The sequence below is a fragment of the Hyla sarda genome, chromosome 11 (assembly GCF_029499605.1).
Source record: "Hyla sarda isolate aHylSar1 chromosome 11, aHylSar1.hap1, whole genome shotgun sequence".
In the NCBI taxonomy this organism is placed as follows: Eukaryota; Metazoa; Chordata; class Amphibia; order Anura; family Hylidae; genus Hyla; species Hyla sarda.
In genome coordinates, this window is record NC_079199.1 from 11,529,166 (window position 1) to 11,536,451 (window position 7,286).

The following is a 7,286-nucleotide window of genomic DNA, read 5'->3' on the forward strand; positions in this document are numbered from 1 at the left end:
GATATGAGATAGATAGATAGATAGATAGATAGATAGATATGAGATACAGTAGATAGATAGATATTAGATAGATAGATATGAGATAGATAGATAGATATGAGATAGATATGAGAGAGATAGATAGATATGAGATAGATAGATAGATAGATATGAGATAGATAGATATGAGATAGATAGATATGAGATAGATAGATAGTATATACAGCAATAGTGTTGCTCGCGAATATTCGCAATACGAATTTTATTTGCGAATATCGCATATTCGCGAATTCTCGAATATTCACGAATATAGCACTATATATTCGTAATTACGAATATTCGTTTTTTTTTTGTTTTTTTATTTTTTTTCACAGTACACATCACAGTGATCATCCCTTTCTGCTTCCAGCTTGTGTGGTGTAAAGAAGGTTCTAATACTACTGTGCGAGACTGGTGTGCAAATGTTCGCATATGCGAATTTTTTGCTTGCAGTTACCTTTGCATATGATAGTTTTCGCATACGCGAAATTTTACATATGCGAAAATAAAACGCGAATATTCGCGAATATATGACGAATATTCGTTCATATATTCGCGAATATTCGCGAATTCGAATATGGCCTATGCCGCTCAACACTAACACGCCACACCTGTAGATCTATACAAAGGTGATGGGGTGCACACGGTCACAACAGATCCTGGTCACAGATCCTTCCAAGTAGCAAACCAAGTGAGCCAGACGAAAAGTTGCCACCATGTTTATGTGAATAAAAACTGTTTTATTTGAACCTTATGAGAGTACTGTTGCTTTTTGGTTTGCTAGATAGATAGGTAGGTAGGTAGATAGATAAATAGATAGATAGGTAGGTAGGTAGGTAGGTAGGTAGGTAGGTAGATAGATAGATAGATAGATAGATAGATAGATAGGTAGGTAGATAGATAGATAGATAGATAGATAGATATAGATATGAGATAGATATGAGAGAGATAGATAGAGATATGAGATAGATAGATAGATAGATATGAGTAGTGTTGAGCGGCGTAGGCCATATTCGAATTCACGAATATTCGCGAATATATGGACGAATATTCGTCATATATTCGCGAATATTCGCATATTCGAAACATTTCGTTTTATTTTCACGTATGCGAAAATTTGCATAGGAGACAATTCGCATATGTGAAAATTAGCATACGCAAATTTCCGCATATGCGAAAACTCGCGCCCCAGTCTCACACAGTAGTATTAGAGCCTTCTTTACACCACACAAGCTGGAAGCAGAGAGGGATGATCACTGTGATGTGTACTGTGGAAAAAAAAAAGGAATATTCGTAATTACGAATATATAGTGCTATATTCGCGAATATTCGCGATTTCGCGAATATTCGCGATTTCGCGAATATGCGATATTCGCGAATAAAATTCGCATTGCGAATATTCGTGAGCAACACTAGATATGAGATAGATAGGTAGGTAGATAGATTACAATCCAGTAGGTAGGCAGTACAACGTAGAAGTAGTAGCATGTAGTGGTGAGCGGCATAGGCCATATTCGAATTCGCGATATTTCGCTAATATAAGGACGAATATTCGTCATATATTTGCTAAATTCGCATATTCGTAATATTCGCGTTTTATTTTCGCATTTGCGAAAATTAGCATATGCGAAAATTAGCATATACAAAAATTAGCATATGCAAAAATCCGTGCACCAGTCTCACACAGTGGTATTAGAGCCTTCTTTACACCACACAAGCTGGAAGCAGAGAGGGGTGATCACTGTGATGTGTACTGTGAAAAAAAAACTAAAAAAACTAAAAAATAAAAAAAAAATAAAAAATATTCGTAATTACGAATATATAGTGCTATATTCGCGAATAAAATTTGCATTGCGAATATTCGCGAGCAACACTAGTAGCATGTAGTTCCGGGGTGCAGGCTAGAAAGTACAGTCCCAGTCGCAGACTATATAGATAGATCCAGCCAAAAGAATTCCAGCAGCTCATCCATAGTGCAAATCGCTTCTCGGCCTTTTGGCTAAGATCAAGTGTAGTATCTGTTCTTATCAGTTTTTCATGCCGGTGGACCGTAACGCCGATATGGGGCTGGTGGGGATGGGTGCTGCATGGAGGATGCAGGTGTACCAGGGCTTTCCGGGGCTGGTTCTGAGGAATCAGCTCGACGGCTGCCCCGATGTGACCTGTTCCCTCCGGGTCTCGCCATGAGGCTGAGAGGGTCTAGAGCCGAGGTACTTTTGTGCCTCGGGGAGTGGTGACCCCGAGGTGCCGAAACTCACTGGGAGGATAGACTCACTGAGTTGAAGCACGGGCACCATAATCTCTTCACCTTGTGGCACTCACCTCTTGATTCCCGGCCTTCTGGCTAGGATCAGAGAAATTTTTATAGATCCGGCCGGATGTCCGGGCAGTATATCTGCACACATTCACTTATTTATTTCTTTTTTGTCTCACTGTGTCACTTTTTGCGTGTTGTGTGTTCACAGGATTTGACAGGATGCGGTAGCCCTTCTGGGTGTCCCTCCTGGCGGTCTAGGGGAGGTGTGTGTGGCCATTAGGTTCCGCACCTCCCTGCAAACACCCCGGGTACTCCTGCTTTGGCAGGGTACCTACCGTAATCGGCTCTGCGGGCAGATACCTTGGCTAACGCCAAGGGGGATGCCGGGAGCATTTGTGGTCCCCTAGTAGCTTCGGCGAAAAGGGACATCGAACCTGGAACCTCGCAGGTACCTTTTGGTCCGGAGGCGAAGGGTAAGGTTTGTTGGGGGGCCTCTCTCCTATCGGAGAAGGGCTTGCGATAGACCGCATCCTTTGTGCACGTTTTTTTAGTGTAACACGTTTGCACTTTTTCTTGCACTTTGGGTGAATCGAAAGCACGTTCCTCGGCTTTAAAAAAGAAAAATAGTGCAAATCCTAACAATAGTGAGAGCAGAGTGGTATACAAAATCCTCACCATCTCAATGTGTACAACACCAGTATATTTCCAGCATTTACAATACTCAATGTTCCAAAATACCAGCTGTAAAGTGTCATGTGCTGATGAAGAACCAAATTACCAAGGGGGCAGATCCTCACTCTCCTGTATGGCCATAGACGCCATTACAGTGTTCATTATTTACATGTCGGCATCGCCGTGTCACATGACGCTCACATGATTGTCTAACATCACGTGATCGGTGCCGTCCTTAACGCCTGCACATGTAATATTGTAAAATTGTACGTAATGTATATCTCTGTGCATATTGTGTCCAAATAAGGTGAGAGAGATTATTATTATTATATTATTATTATATTATTATTATTATTATATTAATGTTTTTATCGACCACTGATTTTCATTTATTCTAATCATTATTTAGGGTGAGCCGCAGAGGTCACCTGGAGCAGGAGCCATGTATTTTTATGACTGAAATGCTCCCTCGCGTCTTTCCGTCTTTAGATATAAATAAAGTGACCTAATTGCATAAATAATACGGATATCGCACTGCACACGGATGTTCCACTTCATCACCAGACAGAGTAACTGTAATTAAGACACCAAGAAATTCATTATGGATTTAGACCCAAAACTCTGCTACAAAATAAGCTTTTATTGTGGAGTTGAAAGCAAATAGAAGATTTAAGGATCTTTATCTACATTTTGTATCTCTAAGATTTGTTATTCTATAATATGAAAAAAGGAAAAAAAAAAGTCTAGGCTATCCCCACTAAAGGAATCTCTGGAATGAGGCTTTTCTGCCAATCAATATGGAATTGTTTTCAACCACTAGATTAACACCTTAAATATTTATGCTACACTAAACTACTATAATGCAGTTTCCTACATAAAAGCCTACTATTACTATAATACTGCCTCCTATATACAAGAATATAACTACTATAATACTGCTCCTATATACAAGAATATAACTACTATAATACTGCTCCCATATACAAGAATATAACTACTATAATACTGCTCCTATATACAAGAATATAACTACTATAATACTGCTCCTATATACAAGAATATCACTACTATAATACTGCTCCTATATACAAGAATATAACTACTATAATACTGCTCCTATATACAAGAATATAACTACTATAATACTGCTCCTATATACAAGAATATAACTACTATAATACTGCCTCCTATATACAAGAATATATCTACCATAATACTGCTCCTATATACAAGAATATAACTACTATAATACTGCTCCTATATACAAGAATATAACCACTATAATACTGCTCCTATATACAAGAATATAACTACTATAATACTGCTCCTATATACAAGAATACAACTACCATAATACTGCTCCTATGTACAAGAATATAACCACTATAATACTGCCTCCTATATACAAGAATATAACTACTATAATACTGCTCCTATATACAAGACTATAACTACTATAATACTGCTCCTATATACAAGAATATAACTACTATAATACTGCTCCTATATACAAGACTATAACTACTATAATACTGCTCCTATATACAAGAATATAACTACTATAATACTGCTTCTATATACAAGACTATAACTACTATAATACTGCTCCTATATACAAGAATATAACTACTATAATACTGCTCCTATATACAAGAATATAACTACTATAATACTGCCCCTATATACAAGAATAGAATTACTATTATACGGCTTCTATAATTCTCCTCCCATATACAAGAATATAACTACTATAATACTGCTCCCATATACAAGAATATATCTACTATAATACTGCTCCTATATACAAGAATATAACTACTATAATACTGCTCCTATATACAAGAATATAACTACTATAATACTGTTCCTATATACAAGAATGTAACTACTATAATACTCCTATATACAAGAATATAACTACTATAATACTGCCCCTATATACAAGAATATAACTACTATAATACTGCTCCTATATACAAGAATATAACTACTATAATACTGCTCCTACATACAAGAATATAACTACTATAATACTGCTCCTATATACAAGAATATAACTACTATAATACTGCCTCCTATATACAAGAATATAACTACTATAATACTGCTCCTATATACAAGAATATAACTACTATAATACTGCTCCTATATACAAGAATATAACTACTGTCACGATGCCGGCTGGCAGGTAGTGGATCCTCTGTGCCAGAGAGGGATTGGCGTGGACCGTGCTAGTGGACCGGTTCTAAGTCACTACTGGTTTTCACCAGAGCCCGCCGCAAAGCGGGATGGTCTTGCTGCGGCGGTAGTGACCAGGTCGTATCCACTAGCAACGGCTCACCTCTCAGGCTGCTGAAGATAGGCGCGGTACAAGGGAGTAGACAGAAGCAAGGTCGGACGTAGCAGAAGGTCGGGGCAGGCAGCAAGGATCGTAGTCAGGGGCAACGGCAGGAGGTCTGGAACACAGGCTAGGAACACACAAGGAAACGCTTTCACTGGCACAATGGCAACAAGATCCGGCAAGGAAGTGCAGGGGAAGTGAGGTGATATAGGGAAGTGCACAGGTGAAGACACTAATTGGAATCACTGCGCCAATCAGCGGCGCAGTGGCCCTTTAAATCGCAAAGACCCGGCGCGCGCGCGCCCTAGGGAGCGGGGCCGCGCGCGCCGGGACAGGACCGAGGGAGAGCGAGTCAGGTACGGGAGCCGGGGTGCGCATCGCGAGCGGGCGCTACCCGCATCGCGAATCGCATCCCGGCTGGAAGCGGAATCGCAGCGCCCCGGGTCAGTGGATCTGACCGGAGCGCTGCAGCGGGGAGAGTGTAGCGAGCGCTCCGGGGAGGAGCGGGGACCCGGAGCGCTCGGCGTAACAACTACTATAATACTGTCTCCTATATACAAGAATATAACTATTATAATACTGTCTCCTATATACAAGAATATAACTACTATAATACTGCTCCTATATACAAGAATATAACTACTATAATACTGCTCCTATATACAAGAATATAACTACTATAATACTGCTCCTATATACAAGAATATAACTACTATAATACTGCTCCTATATACAAGAATATAACTACTATAATACTGCTCCTATATACAAGAATATAACTACTATAATACTGCTCCTATATACAAGAATATAACTACTATAATACTGCTCCTATATACAAGAATATAACTACTATAATACTGCCTCCTATATACAAGAATATAACTACTATAATACCGCCTATGATTACATGGGAAGAGGAGAAACAAATGAGATGCAGACGTTAGAGGAAAAACTTTATGTTGTAATCTGCAGTGAAATTAAGTATAGTGCTATGGTTTTTGAAGAAAAGAGATCACTTGAGAGATGAAATTACAGTGCCCGGCGTTTATGGCTCTGCTGGTTCCGTCTTGTGCTGCACAGTTACGATGTTGCTTGTTGGCTTATTAGAGCCGCACGCTCTGTAATTTACTGGGAAAAGTTTTCTCACGCTGGTTCCTTAAAATGCATAACAATAGGCAAAATACACGGCAAAGGTGGGAAAATTCTACCGCATCTATGCAAATGCTACAAGTCTGGGACAGGTTACAAGATTTCATTACGAATCTGCAATTTCTTAAGAAAACATTGACAGTAAATTTAGCTCAATCAAAACATATAGAAGGTGGAAACACTCACTGGAGTACTGTGCAAAACCAGCTCTTCTTTATTTTACGGTGCAACAATCATCACATGTGGCTAAAAGCCACATGGACGTGACACAAAACGAACAGGTTACAGCTGTTTCACACCACACAGGGCATTTCTAAAGAAAGTCCCTGTGGCGAGAAACAGCTGTAACCTGTTTGTGGTGTGTGGCTTTTAACTATGCGTGATAATGGACGCCACATACCAGGAACAGGTTACCACCATTTCCCGCTACAGATGGCATTTCTGAAGAAAGGCCCTGTGTGGTGAGAAACAGCTGTAACCTGTTCTGAAGAAACACCCTGTGTGGCCAGAAACAGCTGTAATCTGTTTGTGGTGTGTGACGTCCATGCGGCTTTTAGCCATGCGTGATGATGGACGCCACATGCCACAGTTTACAGCCTATTCTCACCACGCTGGGCGTTTCTGAAGAAACATCCTGTGTGGTAAGAAACAGCTGTAACCTGTTCATGATGTGTGCCCTCTAACCGTGAGTGAACATCTTTGCGTTTAACGGCTGTGCCTACTATCTATATTTCTGTTGCATAAGTAAATTCAGTTCTATTCTACTATAGTCCTCTCATGTACAGTGGTCCCTCAAGTTACAATATTAATTGGTTCCAGGACGACCATTGTATGTGGAAACCATTG

At 39.7% G+C, this 7,286-nt stretch overlaps 1 non-coding gene across 1 annotated transcript; it reads left to right on the top strand.

Moving 5' to 3' along the window:
- The first annotated feature begins 1,997 nt into the window (after window positions 1-1,997).
- LOC130296040 (U2 spliceosomal RNA) lies at window positions 1,998-2,185 on the top strand. Its single transcript, XR_008849112.1, has one exon. It is a non-coding gene; the product is annotated as a U2 spliceosomal RNA (small nuclear RNA).
- The last annotated feature ends 5,101 nt before the right edge of the window (window positions 2,186-7,286 follow it).